Source organism: Perognathus longimembris, chromosome 25 (genome assembly GCF_023159225.1).
Source record: "Perognathus longimembris pacificus isolate PPM17 chromosome 25, ASM2315922v1, whole genome shotgun sequence".
In the NCBI taxonomy this organism is placed as follows: Eukaryota; Metazoa; Chordata; class Mammalia; order Rodentia; family Heteromyidae; genus Perognathus; species Perognathus longimembris.
In genome coordinates, this window is record NC_063185.1 from 7,228,765 (window position 1) to 7,254,328 (window position 25,564).

General features: G+C 50.9%; 2 pseudogenes; both read left to right on the forward strand.

The window, feature by feature from the left end:
- Positions 1-5,498: 5,498 nt before the first annotated feature.
- Positions 5,499-13,811, forward strand: LOC125341780 (annotated as a pseudogene).
- Positions 13,812-13,934: 123 nt separating this feature from the next.
- Positions 13,935-25,109, forward strand: LOC125341781 (annotated as a pseudogene).
- The last annotated feature ends 455 nt before the right edge of the window (positions 25,110-25,564 follow it).

Genomic DNA, 25,564 nt, shown 5'->3' on the forward strand with positions numbered 1-25,564 from the left:
CTCCTCTCCTATCTGTCTCACCCTCCCCTCTCCTCTCCCTCTCTCCAGCCCTTCAGTATTGGGGCTTGAGCTTAGGGGCCTATACATTGTCCCTTAGCTTTTTCCACTCAAGGCTAGCATTCTACCTCTTGAGCCACAGTTCCACCTCTGCCTTAATAACTTCTGGGTAATAAATGAAGTGACCCCCCCCCACCATGTTTGTGAGACAAAATCCCTAAGCATACGTGTAAAATATTTAACACTGGTCTTCACACAAAGGAATGCTGCAGAAATGGTCACTACTGGTATGTACACCTATTTATATCCATTTCATGGGTGAGAAACTTGAGGCTCAGAAAAAGGAAATGTAGAAAAAAAATCTGTTTTAGTCAGGTGCTGGTGGCTCACATCTATAATCTCAGCTACTCAGGAGGCTGCAATTTAAAACGAGCCTGGGCAGGAAAAGTCTGAGTGACTTTTATCTCTAATGAACCCCAAAGGGCCAGAAGTGGAGCTGTGGCTTCAGTAGTGGAGTACTAGCCTGGACCACAAAAGCTCAGGGACAGCGCCTAGGCCCAGAGAGTTCAAGTTCCAGGACCCAGTAAAATGACAGCAACAAAATCTGCTGAAAGGGCAGCGACCTGAAGCCCCCAGGTGGGCAATTGCTGGGAAGACTTAGCACCTGCCCTGAGCTTTCCCTGGGGGCCGCTGGGCTGTTCCCACCCTGAACTCTCAAGCAGAGCTTCTCCCTGGGTCACTCCCCTCCCCACTCCCTGGGGCTCCAGGCCTGTTGTGGACTGTTTCTTCCTGTCCGGAGGCGCCTGCATGACGTCCCCTATTCTAACATCTCCTGCTTTGAGTGCTGGCCCAATCCAGGACCCAAACTAACTTCCACCATCCCACATGGAGTCTTGATAACAAACTTTCGATAAGGAACTTGTCATTTAGACTGATTACTATAAGGGAATTTGCTTGGTTTGGTCCAGAGCTCATATGAAACAAGCCAAAGCAAAGTTGGCTGTCAGTGGTCCAGACAGTGATGTTGTGAAAAGGACTGAGCTCTTTGTAGTGTGGGACATCATATAAGGATATTTGAGAGCTGGTAAACTGAAAGGAAAAAAAAGTGCATGAACTTGAACATTCATGAAGAGGATAGAAAAGAGAAGGAAGGATAAGATGGTTACAAAGAAGCAGGAAAAAATGCACACTTACCACTGTGCTTATTATGGTGAGGACAGATGACCTAGAGGTGGACAAAGGTAAAGCTATGAGAATGCTCAAGGCAGTGGGCGGTCGACTTGGGTTGTCCCTGAGGGTGGAGGGAAAATACCATGTCTTCAGTATCCTAGCTTCTGTCCCTCCCAGAGATTCTGGGGTGCATCCTTCTAGGGTAATGTCAGGAAGAAATCACAGTTCACCTACCATCCTGACTTCTACCCTTTCTATTGGGGTCAAGATTGCCACAGTGCTGGAATCTCTTGGTTGGATGCTTAGATCTCTGGAAAGCAGACTCTTCAGGGTCAGGACTTTGGGTGGTGTTCACAACCCCTGGTGGTGACGGTGCTCCAAAGCTATCAGTCCAAGCCCCAGAACTGGCAAAAAAAAAAAAAAGAAATGAGTGCTTCTCATGATCAAGTGAAGGGCTGGGAATGTGACTTAGTGGTAGAATGCTTGCTTAGCATGCATGAAGCCCTGCGTTCGATTCCTCAGCACCATATACATAGAAAAAGCCAGAAGTGGTGCTGTGGCTCAAGTCACCGAGTGCTAGCCTTGAGCAAAAAGAAGCTAGGGACAGTGATCAGGCCCTGAGTTCAAGCCCCAGGACTGGCAACAAAAAACAAAACAAAACAAAAATGGACGCACTGCCTTACGTATGAAACTGTAACCCCTCTGTACATTACTTTGACAATAAAGAAAAAAAAGAATTAAAAAGAAGTTTAAAAAAAAACAATAAATAAATGAAAAGGAAGTCAAAGAGAGGAGCCAATCAGAAGTTTTAAAATCATGGCTCAAACCTGTTATTCTACCAGCTCAGGTCACTGAAATCTGAGGATTGTGGTTTGAAGCCAGCCTGGAGGGGAAAGTCCATAAGACAATTTTTAGTGAGTGCCGGGGGTGGGCTTGGACTTAGGGTGCTATGCTCATGAGTTAAGCTCTACTACTTTCTGTCTTGTTAGTGGTTAGAGATAAGAGTCTCATGGACTTTCCTGCACAGGCTGGCTTTGAACCACAATCCTCAGATTTCAAGCCTGTCCCTAGTGCCCAAGGCTTTCCATGGAACTCTTATTTCCTATTAACCACCAAAAAGAAAAAAAAAGGACAGAAGTTGAGCTGTGACTCAAGTAGTAGAACCTGTTAACCTTGTGGGGGAAAAAAAGAAACTGAAACAAAGTATCCATGTGGGGCTGGGGATATGGCCTAGTGGCAAGAGTGCTTGCCCCTTATACATGAGGCCCTGGGTTCAATTCCCCAGCACCACATATATAGAAAATGGCCAGAAGTGGCGCTGTGACTCAAGTGGCAGAGTGCTAGCCTTGAGCAAAAAGAAGCCAGGGACAGAGCTCAGGCCCTGAGTCCAAGCCCCAGGACTGGCCAAAACAACAACAACAAAAAAAACCCCACAAAGTATCCATGCCCCAGTTCAAGCCTCAGAGCTTCCACAAAAGAGAGAGAGAGAAAGAGAGACATAGAGAGAGAGAGAAAAGAAAGAAAGAAAGAAAGAATGAAGGAAAGAAAGAAAGAAAGAAAGAAAGAAAGAAAGAAAGAAAGAAAGAAAGAAAGAAAGAAAGAAAGAAGAAAAGATTGGCAGACTGGCAGAAGTGGAGCTGTGGCTCAAGGAATGAAGCCTGTTAGGACTGTATTAAAAAAAAAAGTAACAAAACATCCCAGCAATCCAATTGTGGCTCTACTTGTACACCTTCTTTGAATTAAGCATAACAACAAAAGCAAAACAAAAATCACCAGCTCTAACAGTGATGAGGTACAGATTTCAAGCCCTAGCAAAAGAATAAAAACAAAACAGTGGTTGACCTGGTGCTCAAGTTGTAGAGTCTGCTAATTTCAAATTGAAAAACAAGGCAAAAAAACCAGAGAGTAAGTGGTTATGTTCTAACATCAGGCCACAGGAACTGACCTAAAGAAGAAGAAGAGAAAAAAAAAGAACAATAAAATAGATTAAAAGGAAGATGATAAAAGAGAGAGACATTTAAAGATTTTTAAATTATGGCTCAAACCTGTAATCCTACCTACTCAAGTTGCTGAAATCTGAGGATTGCGGTTCGAAGCCAGCCTGGGCAGGAAACTCCATGAGACATTTTTTAGTGAGTGCCTGGGGTGGGCTTGAAATTAGGGTGTTTGGTGCATGAGTAAAGCTCTACTACTTTCTGTCTTGTTGGTGGTTAGAGATAAGAGTCTCATGGACTTTCCTGCACAGGCTGGCTTTGAACCACAATCCTCAGATTTCAAGCCTGTCCCTAGTGCCCCAGGCTTTCCATGGAAATCTTATCTCCTTTTAACCACCAAAAAAAAAAAAAAAAAAAAAACCCAGACAGAAGTTGAGCTATGACTCAAGTAGTAGATCCTGTTAATCTTGTGGGGGGAAGGAAGAAACTGAAACAAAGTAGCCATGCCCTGAGTTCAAGCCCCAGAGCTTCCACAAAAGAGAGAGAGAGAGAGAGAGAAAGGAAGAAAGACACAAAGACGGAAGAAAGACACAAAGACGAAAGAAAGAAAGAGAGAAAGAAAGAAAGAAAGAAAGAGAGAAAGGAAGAAAGGAAGAAAGAAAAAGAAAGAAAGGAAGGAACAAAGGAAGGAAGAGAGAAAGGAAAAAAGGGGAACAAGGTAAAATCACCAAAGCCCCAGAAGCAATAGTAGAGGGCATCTATGGAAAACATGTGTCTTTTCTATCCAACTAATTGGATTCCTTTCTATTAATCTTGTGGGAATTATTATGTTTTTTTTCTAAAATGTTTGGCTAGGTGGCTTGGCCTTTGGTAGTTACATTTTGGTTACATCTCTTTAAAGGTGCACATTCATGAAGACATCCTGTTTGAATCTCCTTGAGTTTTTGTGGCCTACTGTTATTTGAGGCATAGCATCCTTTACAGATGGAGCTGAGCTCAGCCAATTTGAGCAGAGGGGCAGGCCCTGCTGTATTAGGCCCACTGTGTTAGGGTCACTTGCCAGATCTGGAGCTGATGGTGCATCCTTCTGTAGATTTGGAACTGATGGTGCATCCTTCTGTAGATTTGGAACTGATGGTGCATCCTTCTGTAGAAGTGGAGTCCCTTTTGAGTGCTTTATTCCTAGGCTACACTCCAAACACGCTGAGCTACTTCTAACAAAGGCTAACACTTTTTATGGTTATTCTATCTGAAAACATTTGAGTGAAAATGATGAAACTCTTGGCTGGGAATGTAGCTTAGTGGGAGAGTGCTTGCCTAGCATGCATAAAGCCCTGGGTTCGATTCCTCAGTACCACACACACAAACTAGGCCAGACGTGGCGCTATGGCTCAAGTGGCAGAGCACTAGCCTTGAGCAAAAGCAGCTCAGGGACAGGGCCCAGGCCCTGAGTTCAAGACCCAGGACTGGCAAACAACAACAAAAAGATAAAACACTTAACCTGAAATAAGAACAAGACTTTTTTTTCAAGTGAAAAGGCCTCTTTTTTTTTTTTTTTTTGGCCAGTCCTGGGCCTTGGACTCAGGACCTGAGCACTGTCCCTGGCTTCTTCCCGCTCAAGGCTAACACTCTGCCACTTGAGCCACAGCGCCGCTTCTGGCCGTTTTCTGTATATGTGGTGCTGGGGAATCGAACCTAGGGCCTCGGGTATCCGAGGCAGGCATTCTTGCCACTAGGCTATATCCCCAACCCCCCCTTAAGCTTTTTAAAATAACAAAAGGAAGGGGGCTGGGAGTCAGACTCTGGGGTGGCTGCTTACCATGCCCAAGGCCTGGGTTCCCTCCTGGCATTCCCTGTCCCTTTCCCTTCACTCACCTTGCTTAGTCACCCACCTCGTCACCCACCTTGCTTTGTCTGAAAAGTAAGAAAGTCGGCTAGTAAATACACACATCCCAGTTTAAAGTGAAAGCACACACAGGAACATGGTTATTTCCTAAGAAAAACCTACCTCTTCACTGCTTTTTCTCTATGGCTGTAGTTCCATAAGGGTCACCAGGTCAATGTATGCAGTTATTTCAGTGCAGAACTGAATTTGAACTTGATGGGAAAGCAAAAGTGATTAGTGGTTTAAGCGTAGTTTGAAGGAAATAATATTGGAGTTTTAACAGCTGGATATCCATCTTTATATCGAACCATTAGAAGAAGTATCTAATGACCCAACCGGGTTTTGTTTTGTGGCTGAAGTGGAAAAAATAAATTTATTTCCATATGAAGAACATTGAGAAAGCATAACCAAGGTTTCATTTCTTGAAACTAATCGTTTCCATTTCCTTTATAACTGGACTCTTGTGACCCTTACGTAAGTAGGCTCCAAAGTGAGTATTTTCTCTTTAAAATATGGAGAGCAATTCCTACAAGGTAGCTGGACTAGTAGACAATACAATCAAGACTGGCAGTGTTTTGGTGGTCAGATTACGTTAGTGCTATTCAGAGTTGATTTTTTTTTTCTTGTTCCTTTTCCAAAAGTAATAGAGATTGAACTGAGGGCCTCATTCCTGCTAGAGGCTCTCTCCAGCCCTGTGGTTTTGAAATAGGGTCTGCTCCAGCCCTTAACTGACTAGTAGTCTGACATTTAACTCTTGCTTCCATTTCTAAGCTAGCCGAAATGACAGGTGTTGAAGAGTGTTGTTTTGGTTAACTCTGCCTTTATTCTTCGTTGATTTACTTTTTTCTATTTTTTTCTTTTTTTGCCAGTCCTGGGGCTTGGACTCAGGGCCTGAGCACTGTCCCTGGCTTCTTTTTGCTCAAGGCTAGCACTCTGCCACTTGGGTCACAGCGCCACTTCTGGCCATTTTCTGTATATGTGGTGCTGGGGAATCGAACCCAGGGCTTCATGTATAAGAGGCAAGCGCTCTTGCCACTAGGCCATATCCCCAGCCCCTTTATTTACTTTTTTCTTCCTTTAGATGGAAAAAGAACAGTATAGGATCAGTTGAGAGAGTTCCTGTTCTTGGTTAAGAAAACAAATTGAGGGGCTGGGAATATGGCCTAGTGGCAAGAGTGCTTGCCTCGTATACATGAGGCCCTGGGTTCGATTCCTCAGCACCACCTATACAGAAAATGGCCAGAAATGGCGCTGTGGCTCAAGTGGCAGAGTGCTAGCCTTGAGCAAAAAAGAAGCCAGGGACAGTGCTCAAGCCCTGAGTTGACGGCCCAGGACTGGCCAAAAAAAAAAAAAACAAGAAAACAAATTGAGTCATCTTTTTACATGACTACTTACAGAAACTGAAGAAAAGTGAGAAATATTTCCCAATTAGTTGATCTTGGTGATAGAGTTCCATTATGGAAACGTGAAGCCATGTCTCCGTTTCATAAATAATGAATTTGTGTATTTTTTTGCCCACAGGTTTTTCTCTTCAACTTCTATCCCTTTGTGCAAAGGTTCCTGCAGCCCCACCAGAGAGGTAAGGTACCCACTTGCCTGTTCTTTTAGTGGCCCTCACATTAGAATACCATCTAGTCTGTTACTTTGGACTCACTAATGAGTTAGGAGTTCAGCATTCCTGTAGCATTCTTTCTAGAATTGGCCGTGGATTCGTTGTTCTGCTCATTAACTGTAAGAAACTATTGGTTTTCAAAGTAGTAGCAATGAAAAGTGGATGTCTCTACTTGTGTAATATAAAAAATTATAGAAGTGGGGCTGGGAATATGGCCTAGTGGTAAAGTACTTGCCTCATATACATGAAGCCCAGGGTTCGAGTCCTCAGTACTACATATATAGAAAAAGCTGGAAGTGGCGCTGTGGTTCAGGTGGTAGAGTGCTAGCCTTGGGCAAAAAGAAGCTCAGGCCCTGAGTTCAAACCCCAGGACTGGCAAAAACAAAACAAAACAAAAAATTATAGAAGTATAACAGGACACCCATGGTTTGTGCCTGTAATCCTAGCTACTCAGGAGGCTGAAATCTGAGAATTGCTGTTGAAAAGAGTCTGGGAAAGTCCATGAAACTCTTAACTTCCAGTTAACTACCAGAAAACCAGAAGTGACACTGTGGCTCACATGCTAGAGCATTAGTTTTGAGCAGAAGAAGTTTACGGACAGTGCCTAAGCCCTGAGTTCAAGCCCCAGGCCTGGCAGGAAAATGATAGAAGTTTCACCTTTTATCATAACTTGATCATAATTGTTCTCATTGCCCTTACATGTGTAGCAAAGCCAATTAAAAACATCAGAGCAGGAAAAAAGATGCTCTTTGCCTTTAGACTCTACCCAGGTTAGGAAAGCAATGGACATGAACCAAGCACTGGACTAAGTATTTTCCATACTTCCTCACATGAATGCTTTGGAGTATAGAAAGAAAAAAAGAAGAGCAAGCTACTCACTAAAGGCTACTCTCTTGTGCTAAATAGTAACTCTGCTGCCCCTTTGAATAGAGAATACGTGTAAATCTTGATTTGCACTTATTCGTTCATTCACCACTGAGTGACTTCTCTGGCGCACTGCACCAGACTAGGAACTGCACAGTGACTTTAACACAGAGCCCTTACCCTTGTAGAGTTGATGTGCTCGTGCTCTGTATTAAGAGTGTGTGGTGAGGAAGGGACATTGCTAAGGTAGGGGCTTGAGGAAGCTCAAGGGAGCCATGCAGCCAGGCAGAGGAAGCCACAGTAGCAATGGGTTGGGTCCTGAGAGCCAGCCATGACAGTACCCCTTCTTCTCTTTTACGTTTTCAGAAGTAACAAAGATCCTCTGTTTGCGGCCCAAGCCACTCACCAGCTTGTTCCCCCAGAGGTGAGAACTGCTAACCTGACTTGGGGACCTAGTCCACACAGCCAGCGCCATGCCACCCCTCCCCCTCCCCCTCCCCCAGTAGTATTGGGGTTTGAACTGAAGCCATTGAACTTGTCAGACTGGTGAAGGACTTCTGAGCTATGCCTCCAGCTGAGTTGTTTTTCACTAGGTATTGTGAAGGTAGAGTCCTGTTTCTCAACTGAGTACATGCCTGAGCCAAGATCTGTCTACTTTAGATTTCCTGTTGTTAAGAAGTTGGGTTGTGCCGGGTGCCAGTGGCTCACACTTGTCATCCTAGCTACTCAGGAGGCTGAGAGCTGAGGAGTGCAGTTCAAAGCCCAACCGGTCAGGAAAGTCCCTGAGACCCTGATCTCCAATGAACCACCAGAAAATTGGAAGTGGCACTGTTTGGTAGAGCTCAGGGACAGCACCCAGGCCCTGAGTTCAAGCCCCATGATTGACAAAAATTGAAAAAGCTCGCTTGCACAGTTCATGGAAAGTTAAATTTCTTTTGAAAATTCTGACTTGTGCAGTGACAATGTTAGGACCAGAAGAGGTCACGAATATTATTAAGGCAGGAGTGGCTCATGCCTTATCACAATTACTTGAGAGACAAAGATTAAGGAGATCCAAGTTCAAGGCCAGCCTGGGCAAAAGGCAAGAGATCCTATCCAAAATGGGGGTTGGAGTGGGGTAGCTTGGCTCAAGAGATAGGACAAGTATGAGGCCCTGTGTTCAAATACAGTTCAAAAACTGTGTGTGTGTGTGTGTGTGTGTGTGTGTGTGTGTTTACAGTAATTATTTTTCAAAGCTATCATTCCTTCTGTTGAGTAAGAGCATTGGAATTTAGGAGTGTAGGATTTAACCTGAGTGTGACCCTGGAGACTGAACCCCAAGGAAACTTTTCCATCTGTGATGCCCTTGGGTTTGATTGCTTCCAGCTCTGGAACTGAAGGCAGGTGCTGTTTCTCCAGCCTCGTCTTTGGGCCCAGGCACGCCACTTGCACTCACTTCTTCTCTCGCTCTCATGCAGATCATTCAGTCGTTGCTCATGACTGTGGCTAACAACTTCGTCACTGACAAGAACTCAGGGGAAGTCATGACTGTAGGGTATGTAGAACAACATGGTGGGCGTAGTAAACATGTAACACACATGTGCTGTGGTTTGAACTCAGGACTTGCACTTGCTCTGCTGGTGCTCTATCACTTGAGCCATGCCTCCAAACCAGTCTTTTCTGATTTTGTTTATTTTCTCATTCTTATTATCTTTAAGTAGTTGCATTAAGGGGTTTTAGTTGTATGTCACTTTGTATTCTCTGATTATTTTGGAGATGACATCTAGTAAACTTTTCTGCTTGGGTTGTCTTCAATCCTTAAGTCGCCCACATCTGAGTAGCTAGGATTACAGGCATAAGCCAATGACATCTGCTTTTATTATACTGGTCAGAATTTTAGGAAAGAACCAGAGAAGGGCACTTTTACTACTAATCAGCTATTTGTCTTTTTACAATTTTACTCTATATGAAGAATTGTTGGACAATCTAAGTATTTTTCTCTCCTCTCACTATGAATATATCTTACGTGTCACAAATGATTTAATAGTGAATCACTGTGATTTGAGGGCAGTTCAGTGGCCTTTCTGATTAATTCAAAACCACTTACAGAGTAAGTACTGCTGGGCACCGGTACCTCACACTTGTACTAATAGCTTTTCAGGAGGCTGAGGATTCTGTTCAAAGCCAGCTTGGACAAACAAGCCATGAGACTCTTTTATCTCCAGTTAGCTACCCAAAAAGCCAGAAGTGGAGCTGTGGCTCAAGTGGCAGAACGCTAGCTTTGAGCAAAAACGGTCAAGGATAGCGCTGAGGCCCTGAGTAAAAGCTGCAAGACTGCAGAATAGAGTCAGCCCGATTCAAGAGTCATTTAAACTGTCCTTAGGAGAAAGTGACATGTTAACCAATTACATTTTATGATCCTTGGAAAAGCTTGAAGACCTATAATCCTTCTTACCTGACCTAGTCCTTCCCTCCTTTGGGCTAGCAGCAGATGCTGCCTTGCCATTTCACAGTGTACCTTCCTCTGTGAGAAAAGGTAATGGCAGTCACTGCCTGACTAAAAGTTTTAGGCTACCACTCTCACATTCTTCACCATGCTGTCATTTTAAAACCCAACTTGTATTCCCTTCGCTTTCATTTTCTTAGGTTAAACCACATAGAATTGCTCTCTTGTTATTTTTTTAATTCAGTTTTCCTTTTCTAGAATCAATGCTATAAAAGCAATACAGCTCGATGTCCTCTAGCCATGACTGAAGACCTTCTTCAAGACCTGGTTCAATATAAGACACACAAAGATAAGAGTAAGTTGTATGTTACTTTCAGTAGGCCAAGGATTTCCTTGTGACTCATTTTTACCTCACTATGGTCTTTTTGCTCCATAATTTCTCACCAAAAGTGTTATTTTATAGATGTAATGATGTCTGCTAGAACTTGGATTCAGCTCTTCTGGACACTGAATCCTCAGATGTTGCAGAAGAAATTTCGGGTAGGTGAGACATCCTTCTTTTGGCCTAAAGGATACAGTCCCAGCTAGGTGCCATGGCTCAAGCATGTAATCCCAGCCCTCATAAAAACAGAGATCTGGAGGATTGCACTTTGAGGCCAGCCAGCACACAAAAAAATGTTAGCACGACCCCTTTTCAGTGTGGCACAAGGTGGCATGCACCTGTCATCAAGCTACGTGAGAATGATCACGATCAAGGCCTGCGTAGGCAAACACATGAGACTGCCAAACTAAAGCAAAAGAGGCCGGAGGTGTGGCTCGGCAGCAGAGCACCTGCCTAGCAAGCGTGAAGCTGTGACCCTTACATGTACCTCAAAAGCTTTTGATGCTGCTAGCAGACCGGAAGCCTGCATTGACCACGTCCCCAGCCAGCTTCCATCTCTATCAAACGAGGAGGGTAGATGTATGTAACAGAGGTGATATTTCATTCCATAACTACAAATGTCTGAATTTTGATGAGAAAAGAATGAGGAAATCAGTGGACAGCATTCCAGATGGATTTAGTTTGGCCAGAGACATAAGCAGGCTTCTTATAATTTGATTGCTTCCATTTTTTTTTAATGACTATCCTCCCAGAATTCAAAATTCTGGACAGTACTACCAATGATTACATGGTTTGCCCTCCTTCTTCCTTTAGGGTAAACCTACAGAAGCCTCTGCAGAAGCAAGAATACAGGAATATGGAGAATTAGATGCTAAAGATTACATTCCAGGAGCTGAGGTCCTAGAAGTTGACAAAGAAGAGAATGCTGACAATGATGAAGGTTCATTTTCCTTTACTTTCCTCTCTCTCCTGTTCTTTTTCCTTTCCATTTCTGTTCCTTTCCTTCTGTACTGCACCTTCAGACCCTGAAGGCATACTTTATCTCACTGTTACATGGCAAACCTAGACACCCTGTCAGGCATAGTTGTAAATAGACCAAAGAGCAAACAGCTGCTATTGCACTGCCTTATGGGTCACGGGGAGCCACTTTATTGAGGTGTCTACAAGGCTCTTTGACACCCAGAATCTTACACTCAGTTCTCTGAATAACTGAAACTCCTTTCTCACCTAAATCTAAATATATTTGGATGTTAATCAGATACTTGCTACAGTACAAGTTCAGTACACAAGTGCAATTTTGGTGGGTACCATTGGTTCAGCGTCACTTAGCTTTGGGAGTCTGTTCCTTTTTTGAGTATCAGGACAAATGACTGTAAGGTTTTGACTGACAGTCAATATTTGTCAATGCTTGCTTTGTTCTCCTTAAATTTAAACTGAAATGGTGTGGCTTATTTAGCAGCATTGCTCAGTTGTTGGTCAGTGGACTCGGAGTTGTGACTTGTGTGAGTGTTCAGCAGAGAGCGGCTGCGTGATTGAGCCCCTTCTTCACGCAGATGGATGGGAGAGTGCCAGCCTCAGTGAGGAGGAGGAGGAGGAGGAGGAGGAGGGTGCTGATGGCGAATGGGTTGATGTCCACCACTCTTCTGATGAAGAGCAGCAAGAAATCGTAAGTCGTGAGGTCACTCACGTGTTGACCGAGGCGGGACTTTTGCCCAGGCCCTTGGGGAGGTTGGGTTGCTGGAGCTCAGAACTCTCACTTGAGCCAGGGCTCTGTGACTTGTGTTTCATGAAGACCAAGAAGTTGAACAGCATGCCCGTGGAGGAGCGCAAGGCCAAAGCCGCAGCCATCAGCATGAGTCGGGTCTTAACTCAGGAAGACTTCCAAAAGATCCAGATGGCGCAGATGAGGAAGGAGCTGGATGCCGCCCCCGGGAAAGTGCAGAAGAGGAAGTACATCGACGTGGACAGTGACGAGGAGTCCAGGTAACGCGCATCCAGTGGGCCTCCAGGCAGCGTACCCGCTAACGAGGCACCCGCGAGGACAGGAGTTCCTCCACGCCACATAATTAATTCCTTTTCCCCCCTCACAGAGGTGAACTCCTGTCTCTTTGGGACATTGAGCGCCTTCATAAAAAGCCAAAGTCTGATAAGGAGACGAGACTAGGAACTGCCATGGTAAGTGGGGTCGCGCTTCCTCAGTCCTTACACAGAAAACATACAAGTGTGTACCCATAGCTGTAGAGCTGTAAAAGTGGAAGTGAATACACATGTGTTTGATGTTGTATTGGGCGAGTTTTCACAGCTACATGTAGCCATGCACCCACAAAGCAAGATACAGCGCCCAGAAAAGGAACAGGACATACTCGCCCCATCAGGAGGCTTGGTACATGTATTAAAGTAATAGAAATGTTTACAATCAGAGTTGGCCTCTGGCGCTGTGGCTGTTCGTGTCTGCGTCCTGACTGCATTGCTTCCTACACCTTTCCTCACGCACCATTCCACGGCTTCCCTTCACCTTCTGCAGTCCGTTTATAGATTCTGAAACCTGTCTACGTAATTGTACACACCCCAGTTCTTTCTCCTCCGTTTTTCACCCACTGTGCCGCCTTCCTGGAACACCACCCTTCCTTCCTTTGCCCCACAATGTGAAACGAAACTGCTTACTTGGCTCCAGAGAGCCCCTCCGATCCCAGTGGTCTAGATTATGAACTCCCCGCACTCGGTCGCAGTCATTGCAGCCTTTTGTCCGCTGAATCCAGGGAGCAAGGACTGTACCTAGCACCCACTGACGGCCTAGCACAGGAGTGTACGTCTGCACCGATTAGTGAACTTCTCAAGTGTGTTAACAAATGTCCATCTTTTTGTGCTGATAGGCTGGAAAGACAGACCGGAAGGAATTTGTGAGGAAGAAAACCAAAATAAATCCATTTTCCAGCTCCACAAATAAAGAGAAGAAAAAACAGAAGAACTTCATGATGATGAGATACAGCCAGAATGTTCGATCAAAACACAAGCGTTCTTTCCGAGAAAAGCAGGTGAGTTCAGCCTGAAATGTAGATAGCAGGAGCTGTAAGAGCGCTTGACCTTGGACACCGCCGTGTCCTCTGAGCCCTGTGGGGCCTTGCACTCTCACACACGAGAGCTGGGGGCAGGAAGCACGCAGCCTGTACCCAGCAGAGGTGGGAGTTGATCGAGGTGGCCGTCGCTCCTGTGACCAGAGGCAAGCAAGCTAGATCCCTGGGAGGCTCCTTCGTGCTAACTGGCTGCCTTGTGGTCCGTGAACATACAGGGATTGACCGATGTTAAAAAATTAGACCTAGCTTTGATACCTACTTTATGAAACGCAGTTCTCTTGTCCTTTCTGTACGTGTCCTTTTGCAAAACCTTCCTGTGTCTGTCTTGAGGGCTTCGTTTTGCTTGTCGGCTTGGGTGGGGTGGGGTGGTGGTGATGGCACTTTGACACAGAGTCCTATGGTGTCATTCAGGGCCGCCTCCAACTTCTGACCCTCCTGCTAGCCGCCCAAGTGCTGGCATCACATTAGACCACTGTTGTGCCCAGCCTCCAAAAGAGATTTAAAATTCTTATTGTTTTCTCTATTTCTTTATTGTGATGCTACAGTTTGACCTCAGGGCTTCTCACTTACAGGGGTCCCGGCCCAGGCTGGATGGGGGGTGGGGGCGCGCAGGGGTCCCGGCTGGATGGTGTCTGGGTCTCGGGACCCGGGGCTCTGGATGACGGCCGGTCCTCGGATCTCAATCCCCGGATGCACCGGGAGTTTGCGTCTGAGCACCGAAGGTCAAGGCCGGCCCGGGCGGGAAAGCCCCGGGTGAACCGCGGGTGGGGGCGGCGGGGCGCGGCCCTGAGAGGGAAAGCCTGGGAACGGCACCGGGTCCCGCGCGCGCGCGCCGAGAGGTGGAGAGGGCTTGCGAGGAGGGGAGCCGGGCATGGTTCACCCCGGTACCGGCGCCCGGCGGCCGTGAGAGCCCGGGGGGCGGGGCCGCGGGGGGCGGGACTCATGGGGCAAGGGGCGGGGCCGTGGGGCGGTACTCATGGGGTAGGGGCGGGGCTGCGGGGGGCGGGACTCAAGGGGCGGGGCCGCGGGGGCGGGACTCAAGGGGCGGGGACACAGGGAGCGGGGATGGCGGGGCGTCCTCGCCCGCGTGCGGCCAGCCCGCCTCCGCCCCCGATGCTCGCTCGGGCTCCGCCCCGGCTCCTCCTCCGCGGCCTCGCCGGGACTCGGGCTGCGGGCCGCGGTGCGGTCGGGGTGCGGCCGGGATGGGAGCCATGCGGGGCGCGGGGCCGCCGTGCCCGCTGCTCCTCCTCCTCCTCCTCCTCGGGCCCGCGCTGCCGGCCTGGGCCGCGGCTCCACGTGAGCCTGGATGCGGCCCCCGGGGCGCGCTGTCTGCTGGTGCTGCGGACCTTCGACCCGGCCCTGCTGCCCTCTGCCGTGCTGCAGATCATCCGGTGAGCCGAGCGGCCGGGCCCGGGGCGGGGGCGCGGGGAGCCTCCTCGCGGGGATCTCCCCCCCCACACCCCGCCCGATCCCCCGGGGACCCCCCATCCCCCCGGGGATCCCCGCCCGCTCTCTCCGGGGACCCCGCACCCTCTACCCGCTCCCTCCAGGCCCCCGCCCGCCGGCCCCTGACGCTCCCCGCCACCACCACCCCCCCCCCCCCGCCCGCCCTCCCGCAGGGCCCGGGTTCCGGACTGGGTGCTGGCGCTGCTGGGCTCGGCAGCCGCGGAGCTGCCGCGCCTGCTGCCTGGGCAGTATGCGGAGGAGATCCGCGGCGTCTGAGACTTCCTGCGCCTGCACCTGGCCGATGGCCTGCTGGTCAACCTGGCCTAAGAGGCCTCCGCGTGAGACCCGAGGGCCTGGGGGTTGGAGGGGGGGACGGGGGGCGGTGCTGAGCAGCCTGGTGGTGGTGGCGGTCTTGCACCTCCGAGAGAGGGCGCGCAGGTTTTGCCTGGTCACTTCCCCCACGCTGGCAGCCTTCCCCCCTCCCCCCATGAGCCTTCCCAGCGTCAGCAAGTGGAGAAGGAATTAAAACCCTTCCACGCTTCCTTTGTTACACAAACCGAAAATGAAGGGACACTTGTGTGCTTCTCCTTCCTCATTTTGTCATAGAAAGTTGGGGGGCTGGGTGTGGCAAAGTGAAGCTGTCAGGCCAGCTGCTCACCAGGCGGCGGGAAGATCGCAGCCCAGGCCACAAGCGCGAAGGTCACACACGGCCCAGGCCGCGAGCGCGAAGATCACACACGGCCCAGGCCTCGAGCGCAAAGATCACACACGGCCCAGGCCGCGAGCACGAAGGTCACACACGGCCCAGGCCTCGAGCGTGAAGGTCACACACGGCCCAGGCCTCGAGCGTGAAGGTCACACACGGCCCAGGCCTCGAGCGTGAAGGTCACACACAGCCCAGGCCTCGAGCGCAAGGCCAACTCCAAACACAAGCACAGCCCTCCATGAGGGGCCGGGCTCCAGTGGCGGCCTGCCCGGAGGGCCCCAAAGCAAACCCTAGCACCGCCACCGAGGGCGGCTCACAGTGGACCTGGGACGCCACCCGGGCTGAGGAGGAGCCGCTGCTGGGAGCACCCACGCGTGTGCACTAGGGGAAGTCGGCCTCCTGCGCGTGTGCAGCTCGCTCACCACATTGGGCTTCCTCCCTCACGCAGGTTCTGCACCAGCATAGTGGCCCAGGACCCCGCAGGCCGCATCTACCATGGGCGGAACCTGGACTATCCCTTCGGGGACATCCTGCGCCAGCTGACTGTCGATGTGCAGTTCTTGAAAAATGGCCAGGTACAGCCCGTGGGGTAGAACAGGTGGAAATCCAGGACTTCCTGAGCGGCGGTTACACTCCTTCGCGTGGTCTGCCAGTGTGTGCGTGTCATCATCGTGAGATTGTCTTTAAAATAAGAAGGGGGTGGGACACACGGTCAGCCTCCTCTTCCTCCTCTTCCCGTGCTCTCCGGTGCTCAGGCTGCTCTGGAATGGAAGGGGGCTGGTGTGGCGAGGGTGACGGACACCTGGTAGCTTCGGGGTCTGCTGTCCTGGTTTGAGTCCTGCCATTACTTCCTCTGTGAACCTGGGCAACCACTCAGACCTGTTCTGTGAACTGCATCTCCGGCACGGGAATAAGCACTTGATTGAGAAGGCCGCTTAGGTTACGTGGCGCGATCTATACGAAGCCTGGGGTAGCTATGTGATAGTAGGCAAGTAAAAAAAAATGAGCCTTCACGATACGAAGATGGTTTACCCATATCATTCGAAGTCATTTTGTTTTCAGCAAGATGTCTTTAAAAGTACGATGAGCCGGGCACTGGTGGCTCACGCCTGTCATCCTAGCTACTCAGAAGACTGAGATCTGAGGATCGCAGTTTGAAGCCAACCTGGGGAAGAAAAGTCCCTGGGAGACTCTTATGTCCAATTAACCACTCAATAACCAGAAGTGGCGCTGTGGTTTAAGTGGTAGAGTGTTTGCTGGAGCACAGAGAGGCTCAGGGACAGCGCCCAGGCCCTGAGTTCCAGCCCCACGACCCACAAAAAAAAAAAAGTACAATTAAAGGCTGAGCATAGTGGTGCCCGCCTGTAATCCCAGCCACTCAGGAATTAGGAGCGTAGGAGGGCTGCAGTGTGTGGTCCGCAAGGCTTCCTCTCAGTCACTAAGCTGGGTGTGGTGATACAATCCGTGATCTCAGCTATGCAGGCGGTGTAGGGAGGAGGATCGTGAACTGAAGTTGGGTTGGGCAAAAAGCAAAATAACCTATCTGGAAAATAAGGTCAGAAGGGTTGGGAATGTGGCTTCACGGGTAGAACGGGGTACTAGCCGACGACCGAGCTCTGAATTCCAACTCCAGCAGCACCAAGAGAAGAGGGAAAAGAAAACTAGCCGCCCAATGGGTGCTGTTGTCCGATGGCTGTGGAAACTTCTAGAGAGACAGTTCAAAGCCTTTCACTGCCATAGAGCAGGTAGTATCTAAAAGCCAGACTCGAGCTTTAAGAACAAGGACAATAGGATGGGCTAATTTCCTGAATAGGCACTAAAAATTTGTTATTGAATGAGCAGTCATCAACTTTTGTAAAGAAAACTTTTTTTCTCACTGAAGATTCAAACAGTACAGAGACATTTAAAGTGGACGTTTCTCTTTTCTCCATGGCATACTGAAGGTATTTACTTGGTCACTGTTAACAATTTTTAGTAAGGCTGGCTTCAGAAGAAAATCGTAGCCAGGTAGCCAGGTGCCGGTGTCGCGTGCCTGGAATCCTAGCTACTTGGGAGGCTGAGATGGGAAGGCTGTCATTTAAAGCCAACCCAGGCAGGAACGCCATGAGCCTTTTTCTTCAGTTAACCCCTAAAAGGCCAGAGGTGGCTCTGTGGCCAGCCTTGAGCAGACAAAATGTCAAGCAAGAGTGCAAGGCCCTGAATTCAAGCCCCAGTGCTGGCACAAAAAGAGAAATAAATAATCATGAAAACAATGGGGTGGGTGTGACAGTGAATGACTTGGTAACATTTAAAATTTAGATGTGATTTATTATTGGTGACAGTAAACAAGTCCTACTTGTTCTCCTAAACTTCCAGAGGTTATGAAATGTGTGATGTTTATCTTACAAGCAAAGCAAAAGCTTTGAAAATCAGACCTCATTTTTTAACTTCCATAATGTAGGGGTCCTTCTTTTGAGAAGAATGTTTTATAAATATATAAGATAAAAGGACTTTCAGTGGACATCCCTGATAGTGAAATGCAGGTCATTTCAACCCTCTTCTTTTTTAACACCTCAGGCAAGTGATGACTTAGCAGTGAGTCTAATAACTACCGAGATTTCAGAGTAGTGACTGTCCACTGTGCTACTCGAAGTTAGCAGCAGCCTCCAGCATTGCACGTGAAAATCCCTGTGCCTTGCTGCTCATCCGCCTCCTCCCGCACCACGGGTGCCGTGTGCGCTCGTTAAAGAAGCAGTTACACAACACACATGCAACTGTGGAGAAAGTACACTCAAACCCCTACAATAAAATACATTAAAACTTAAAAAAAGAAGCAGTCACATCTCAGGGAGAGGTTAGTGAGAATAAAGACACGCCTCTTTCCCCCACTCTGTTTCACTCCATTGAATTGGATCCATGCATCCCCAGGTTAAGAGCCATGTTCTAGAATATTCTTTCAGAGATAACATTCTATTATGTTAAATATATATATAAGAAAAAAGTGTTAAAAATACTACAGGAAATTGTGTGCATGTGTGTGTGCGTGTGTGTGTCTCAACAGTACAGTGGTGCCTGCTCTTGGTTTCAGGTTGTGCGTGTGTGCATGTGTGTGCGTGTGTGTGTGTCTCGGCAGAACAGTACAGTGGTGCCTGCTCTTGGTTTCAGGTTGTGTGTGTGTGCGTGTGTGTCTCGGCAGAACAGTACAGTGGTCCATGCTCTTGGTTTCAGGTCATGCATGTGTGCGTGCGTGCGTGTGTGCATGTGTGTGTGTGTCTCAGCAGAACAGCACAGCGGTCCGTGCTCTTGGTTTCAGGTTGTGCTTGCGTGCGTGTGCGTGCGTGCGTGTGTGCGTGTGTGTCTCTCGGCAGAACAGTACAGCGGTCCCTGCTCTTGGTTTCAGGTCGTGCGTGTGTGTGCGTGTGTGTGCGTGTGTGTGTGTCTCTCGGCAGAACAGTACAGTGGTGCCTGCTCCTGGTTTCAGGTCGTGCGTGTGTGTGCATGTGTGTGTGTGTGCGTGCGTGTGTGTGTGTGTGTGTCTCTCAGCAGAACAGCACAGCGGTCCGTGCTCTTGGTTCCAGGTCGCGTTCACGGGGACCACGTTCGTGGGCTACGTGGGGCTGTGGAACAGGCAGAGTCCATACAAGTTCACGGTCTCTGGTGACGAGTGAGGTAATCACCGCGCGCTCCTGGGCGTTTCCTCCTGTGCCCCTGCTCAGTGTGTCCACACACCTCCCGCGCTCCCCTCACGGGGTGGCGGGGCTTCTGCAGGACAGCCCACCCGAGGCGGGGGACACAGGAGGGCCCAGAGGTGGGGGCTGGGGTGAACGCGCCCAGGCTCTGCGGCCCGTTCCTGTACTAGCTCAGGACAGGACAGGCGTTTCCAGAAACAAGACAAGGTCAGCTTGCTTACAGCATCAAGTGAGCGGTAAGAGCTCACTGATGGAGGAGCCTGGGACTAGGAGGCAGGCGTGTGCATGCGTGTGTGTGTGTGTGCGCGTGCGTGCACATGCTCAGCCGGGGCCTGGGCGCTGTCCCTGAGCTCCGTTTGTCCAGGCTGGCGCTCTGCCCCTTGAGCCCCAGTTCCACTTCTGGCTTTCTAGTGGTTTCTTCGAGCCAACAGTTGAATGAACTTACCTGCTTGGGCTAGCTTTGAACCTTGCTCCTCAGAGCGTGGAGCCTCCTAAGTAGCCCGGTGCTGGTAGCTCACACCTATAACCTGAGCGAGTGGGGACACAGAGATTCACAGCTCGCGCAGGCGGAAAAGTCCTGCGAGGCTCTGACCTCGTGAACCGGCAGAGATCTGGGCATGGAGGAGCAAGTGGTAGAGCCCAGTCTTGAGCAAAACGACCAAGTCAGATCCTGGAGCCCCGAGTGCAAGCCCCTGGACTGGTGTACAGTTCTCGACCTCCGCAGATAAAGGCTGGTGGTGGGAGAATGCGGTCGCAGCCCTGCTCCAGGGCCACTCTCCGATCAGCTGGCTTTTCCGCACGGTGAGTCCGCCCGCCACCTCGCTGAACTTCACCCCAACCACGGCCGTCGTGGCGCGAGGCGTGTCAGCTCACAGCGCTGCTCCTGCACGGAGACCGTCCTGAGCCGATTCAGCCGCACACGTGTGGCCTTCCCAGATACACACTGGCGCTGGTTCAGGGCCAGGCCGAGTCTCCGTGCCGCCTCATCGCGGCGGGAACAGGGGCCAGCGTGAGCTGCCCTGCGCTCAGTGCGGGCGGAGGGCGAATTGTAGGAAAAGGGGTGACTGGCAGCTTGAGCACGGGGGAGACAAAGTGTACGTAGAGAGGGGAGGTCCACAGGAAGCCACCCGTACTTGTTATTTATCTCTTGGTTCTTTTTAGAGTTGGAACTCAGAGCCTCGTGTTCAGGCTTGGCTGGCTTGCTCTGCTTGCACTCTACCATCTTGAGCCATGCCTCCAACTCCGCTTGGTGCTAGTTTATGAGAGATGGACTCCAGTGGTTTCTTTTGCATAGGCTGGCTTTGAACCAACCTTGGGTTTCGGCCTCCTGAGTAGCTAGGATTATAGGCGCTCTGAGCCTGCCTGACGTGGAGCTGGGTGGTTGCAGGGACTGAGTGACGTCGCCTCCTTCTCGTGCATTGGACGCCACCCACGAGTTCTTCTGATAACCTTGAATTTTCATACAGTAACTGGTTGAGATAAGAGATGGTGATGGTGATGGTGATGGTGATGGTGTATGTGTGTGTGTCCCAGTCTTTGTGCCCCAGGGGACCATCCTTATACAATGGGAAAACCAAAGAGGCCAAGCCTCAGCCTATTGGCCAGTGTCAGATACCATGTTGGCCGTCCGTCAGTCAGCCAGGGACAGAGACTTAGGGGTTCGCATGATGGACACACGGTTTGTTCCCATGCCATGGCCCCTGCCTGTAGTCCCGGCTAGGCACTGGGAGCGGCAGACCCCATCTGGTAAACAGCAGAGGGGACCAGGGCGCGGCCGGCCTTGCAAGTGCAGGGCCAGGGTTCAGTCCCAGGGTGGGTGGGGAGAGCAGGTGGAGGGGGAGGCGTGGACTCTTGGGACGTCGAGGAGGTGGTGTGCCTCAGCAGCCCGCGGTGTGGCGGGCCAGGCTGGGGACTCAATGGTTCCAGCCTTGCGGGAGACACTGGTGCTGCTCTGGGCTGCCGGTCAGGGCAAGAGGCTTGGAGCAGAGCCGCGCTCGGGTGACGGGGGGGAGGGAGCTCGGCGGCCATTCCCAGGACGCCCTCCCCCTCATGACTCGTCTCCCTGCCCAGACGATGAGTGAGGCGGAAAGCTTTGAAGCAGCCGTGTTCAGACTGGCCAAGACCCCCCTCATCGCCGACATTTACTTCATCGTGGGGGGCACGGCCCCCCGGGAGGGGGTGGTCATCACCAGGAACAGAGGGGGCCCGGCAGACATTTGGCCGCTGGATCCTTTGAACGGGGCGTGAGTACCACGGAAGGCTCCGGGCTCTTCCTGTGAAATGGTTGTGTGGGTTTTTTTTAATTTGATGAAACTAGACATATTTCTTAGTTTTTAAATATTTCTTATCTGACAAGATGCATGACATAGATGATGGACATGATCAAATGACCCCCCGCCCAGGACGTAATGAGTGCTCATACAAAGTGAAGCCGTCCTCCATCCTGGCAGGGAAAGCCCTAAGCGCCTGCGCTCTGTTCTAGGTGGTTCCGAGTGGAGACAAATTACGACCACTGGAAGCCCGCGCCCAAGCGAGATGACCGCAGGTAGCCGCCCCCCTGCCTGGGCTCGGCATGGTGTGCGTGGTTGGGAGGTGGCTGGTCCCCTTCTCCCCCGGGACTGGGCAGACCTGCAGCGCTGGCTCCTTCCAGGGAAACGCACCCGCTTCCTTGCCAGCGTGTGCCCAGTGCGGATGTGGGGGCTGGGGAGGAGACCGCGCCCAGGGCCTCTTGGATCTGTTGGGCCAGGAGCCCCGGATCCCACAACCAGACCCCCCTGACCCACCGTGAAATCTCCAGGGTCTCTTTCACCCACTTGTAAATGAAAGGAGGTGGCCGGATGTATTGCCTTTTCTATAAGATGAAAGAAAGAGAGAGAGAGAGAGAGAGAGAGAAAGAATGAACGAACAAAGGAAAGAAAGCCAACAGCTAACAGATCCAGGGCTTTCGTTATCCACCGCCCCTTTCTTAAGTGCCAGTACCAAGGCTTGAACTCGGGGCCTCGCTCAGCTTTTGCACCCGTAGCTGGTGCTCCACACCTTGAACCAGGCCGCCAGCCCTGCTTTTGACTGGTTAATGGGATCTGGAGTCTCTGTCACTCTTCCTGCCTGGTCTGGCTTCAAACCCCCTTGCTGATCCTCCTGAGCAGATAGGCAGATGACAGGCGTGAGCCGCTTGTGCCCGGCTCCATCGCTGCTTCTCACTGTGAAATGTCTGCTGGTCAGGGTGTCCCCCAAGAGCCGGCAGCTGTGTGGCCGCCCCCGCCCCCGCCTCTGTGGGGAGGACCATTCCACCTCGAAGCCGAGCATGGGAGGCCGAGGTCGGCCTGGACCACGAGTCCTCCTGCTGGGCCCCGGGGCCACTGGTTCCCAAGTGTTTGGTGACCTTCAACCTTTGTCTTCACAGAACTCCTGCCATCAAAGCCCTGAATGCCACGGGGCAGGTGCACCTCAGCCTGGAGGCGCTTTTCCAGGTAAATGCCCTCCCCCCTCCTGCACCTCAGCCTGGAGGCGCTTTTCCAGGTAACTGCCCTCCCTCCCCTGTACTCTACCAGGATGTCCGGCATCTTTATCTTATATACTGGAGAAGAAAACTTGTCTGAAGTGAGGCGAAAGGTGGCCGTAAAAGCCCTACCCAGTTAAAGTCCTTTTGCAGCATTTTCTCCTATCTCTTTGTTGTGAATTAAATTGTGTCACTTCCCCCATGCTTCCCTTTATGTTAAACAGAAACACATAGTTGTCATACATGTCTCTGTGTGTTTGCCGTTTGGTTCTGAGGCAGGGCCTGAACTCAGGGCCTTTGCCCGGCATTTTTGCTCCTGACTTGCACTACGGCATGTGAGCCGAGCCCCCCGTTGAAGCAGTTTGTGGGGTTAACTGGAAGGAGGCGCCTCATGGACTTCTGTCCCTGGGCTGACTTCAGACCCTGGTCCTCAGATCTCAGCCCTGAATGATGAGATCCGGTGTGCGTCCCTGCGCCTGGCTGCATCCTCGGAAAGGGAGCGGTGATGGGTGTGTTAGGTTACGTGTTCCTCACGGACAGCACCGTGGGACCGCGCTGCTCTCTGGCTTTCTTACAGTGAGCCTCTTTCCCCCGTGCAGGTTTTGTCGGTGGTTCTGGTGTATAACAAGTAAGTGAGCATGAGGGATGCTGTTCACCTGTCACGTGGGCACCGCATGCAGGGCCGCACCTGCTCCCCTCCGGCTCTGGGGGCTCCCGGCGCGCGCATGGGGGTCCCAGCTGCCGGGGCTTGTCACCCGGGCTTCACGTGCTGCTCACTCAGGCATGCCAAGTTTTGCCAGATGGGACGTTCATGAAGAAAACCAGGGAGGGGGTGGAGGGAGGGGCCTAGGAGGAGGAAAAGGGCGCGGCGGCCCCCCCAGGCCCGAGCTCTGCTGCCCTCCCAGGAGGGGTTCGTGAACTCTGTGAGGACTCAGCTCGGGAAGGTCACCTGAATGAACACAGACCCCAGACGTCCAGGCCTCTCACCCCGGGATCAACGCCAGAGACGCTCAGCCCCCCACTGCCCCCTTGTGCTGGGGTGCGGGATTGCCCCATGTCTCCAGGGCCTCCGCCTACTCCCTGTATCAGGCCGGGGCCTCGGCCTCCGCCCCATGTCTCCAGGGCCTCGGGCCTCCGCCCTGTGTCTCCAGGGTCTAGTGTCTCCAGGGCCTCGGCCTCCGCCCCTTGTCTCCAGGGCCTCGGCTTCCACCATGTGTCTGCCAGCACAGCTGCAGATGCAGTGGGCCTGAGCCCCAGCTGTCTTTGAAGACATGGGGTGGCGTGGGACACGGAAGGAGAGGCTTGGGGCGTGAGCACACACAGGCTCGTGTGTAGGCCTCTCGCACAGTGCGTGGAGTCGGAGGCACAGTGTTTTTCGTGTGCTGGTGTTGCGGCTTGAGCGCGGGGCCTGGGCGTTCTCGCTTGGCTTTTTCACTCGGGCCCGGTGCTCCGTGGCTTGAGCCACTGCTCCACTTGTGGCTGCTTGGTTGTTCATTAGAGATTGAGTTTCACTCTCCTGCTGGCCTGGCTTTGAACTGTGGTCATGGATCTTATCCTCCGAGGCTAGGATTATAGGCAGGAGGTGTCTGAGAAGTTGCAATTCCAATTTATTGTTTTAAGAATTTGGAGCTCTCTGGGCCTCGGTTTTTATTCTTGTCCCTTAGTGTTAGAGATGGCTTGGATATTTCCCCCATCTTTGGAATACCAGGGGAAGTGACGCAAATGTAAGAACTCATCTTCTAATTTCCAGCTACACCATTTACACGACTGTAATGAGCACCGCCAGCCCAGACAAGTACACGACGAGGGTCAGAAACCTGAGCTGAGGTACGTGCGCGAGGAAGGTGTGCCGGCTCCGGTTGGCGATGTGGAGGGGTGTGGGTGTGCTGTGCGTGTGCAGGGGGTAGCTCTCATGGAGGGGCGCCTCTACGCTTAGTACGTCTCTGTCCTGTCTGACGGAGCAGCACGGAGCGCAGGCGGCGAGCACTCGGAGGCCCCGCTGCAGAGCCCCGGCTTCTGACTCAGAAACCTGGGTGGATGTGTCGCTCACTCGGAAACGTTCAAGTTCACCAGGCACCGGTGGCTCAGGCCTGTCATCCCAGCTACTCAGGAGGCTGAGATCGGAGGATCATTGTTCCAAGCCAGCCTGGGCAGGAAAGTCCATGAGACTCTTACCTCCCGTAAACTACTCAGCAAAGGCCAGAGGTGGCGCTGTGGCTCAAGTGGTAGAGCGCTAGCCTTGAGCAAAAAGAAGCTCAGGGTCAGCACCCAACCCCTGAGTTCAAGCCCCAGGACCCACACAAAGAAATCTTAAAATTCTCAGTCTTGGTGAAAGTAATTACTTTTCCTTTCTTTACAGGTCAGTGTTTAAAGAATGAAACACCTGAAGAGAGTGAGACACCTGTAATCCTAACTATTCAGGAAGCTGAGATCTGAAGATGGTGGTTCCAAGCCAGCCCAGGCAGACAAACCCAGAGACTCTTATATCCAATTAAACATCAAAAAGCCAGAAGTGGAGGGGTGACTCAAGTGGTTGTGCTCCAACTTTGAGCGAAAAAAAGCTAAGAAACAGCACCTAGGCCCTGATTTCAAGCTCTGCTATCAGCACATGCAAGCAAAAGAAACCCTTGTAGAGGTGTACTTTTCATTTTTTGAAGACCTGTACTTGAATAAAGAACACAAGGTGAATAATTGTGATTGAAAAACAGAGACTGGTTTACCACTCAAGTCTCCCATCCTGAGGAGCGGGAGCAGGGTAGGTCCCTGGAGCAAGTGTTGGGGACGTGGGTTATGCAGTCGCGGCTCTCCTGTTCTTGTTGCCTGTGTCTCATGAAGCCTGCACAGTTCAGAGATAACTGATACCCTCGGCCTTATTCCCAGCGCCTCGGGATTCTGCTGTCAC